This window comes from Emiliania huxleyi, assembly GCF_000372725.1.
Source record: "Emiliania huxleyi CCMP1516 unplaced genomic scaffold EMIHUscaffold_84, whole genome shotgun sequence".
Classification (NCBI taxonomy): Eukaryota; Haptophyta; order Isochrysidales; family Noelaerhabdaceae; genus Emiliania; species Emiliania huxleyi.
In genome coordinates this window covers 208,246-209,511 of record NW_005195736.1, presented here as the reverse complement: position 1 = coordinate 209,511, position 1,266 = coordinate 208,246, and positions in this window count along the sequence as shown.

The following is a 1,266-nucleotide window of genomic DNA, read 5'->3' as shown; positions in this document are numbered from 1 at the left end:
AGTTGGACCCAGCTCTCCCCTCCCCTCCCCTTAGGACACCGACCGCCGGGTCCTCCTCGTCGACGTCCCAGGAACCGTCCACGAACCTTCCAGGAACCTTCTCGTAGGCACACCGACCGCAGGGTCCTCCTCGTCGACGTCCCAGGAACCGTCCACGAACCTTCCAGGAACCTTCTCGTAGGCACACCGACCGCCGGGTCCTCCTCGTCGACGTCCCAGTCTCACACGTTGATGGGCGCGACGCGTGGCGCGCAGAGGTCGACGGCTTGCGCGAGGCGCGGATGGCCGCGTCGGACCGCGCCTGCACCGCGCGGCTAGACGCGGCCAGCGGCATCGCCGCGGCGGGCAGCCCGGCGGGCGGCGCGGCCGAGGCGTCCTCTGCGCAAGTCCCGGCGCTGCTGCGCGCGCAGGCCGACATCTCCCCAGATCTCCTCAGACCTCCCCAGACCTCCCCAGACCTCCCCAGATCTCCTCGTATCTCCCCATACCTCCCCATCTCTCCCCATGCCTCCCCGGATCTCCCCGGATCTCCCCATATCTCCCCAAATCTCCCCAAATCTCCCCAAATCTCCCCAGATCTCCCCATACTTGCGTGCGCAGGCCGCGATCCCGCAAGAGCCGAGCACGGTCGGCATGGTGCCCAGCCAGGCGGATGAGGCGCGGCGGGTGTGGAGGGATGAGACACACAGACACACAGAGACAGAGACAGAGAGACAGACACAACGACACACACACACACACACACACACACACACACACACACACACACACACACACACAGAGAGAGAGAGAGAGAGAGAGAGAGAGAGAGAGAGAGAGAGAGAGAGAGAGAGTGCCAGCTTGGCTGTCAGGTGCGGCGGGCGTGGAGGGACGAGCTGCGCCGCCGGCCGCTGATGGCCGAAGCGGCAACCATGACTGAGGACGAGGCTGCGCGCCTGCCAGAAGATTCCGGCGCGGCATCGCGCGCTCTGCTTGCCGCCGGCGTCGGCGCGGCCCCGCAGGCTGGGCTCCCCCCCTCTCCTCCTCTCCTCTCCTCTCCTCTCCTCTTCTCTCCTCCAGTTTACGTGTGAGTCGGTTGGTTTCTGGGGATCTGTGCAGCAGGTCTATTCACATCTCACACGATCTTCCGGGTCCAGTCAGCGTCCAGATAGCTTTTAGATAGTTTTCAGACAGTTTCCAGACAGTGTCCAGACACCGTCCGAGCAGGCGGATAGGAGTGTCTAGTCGGCTATTCGGACAGTAATTACACTTGAGTGTACAAAGCTG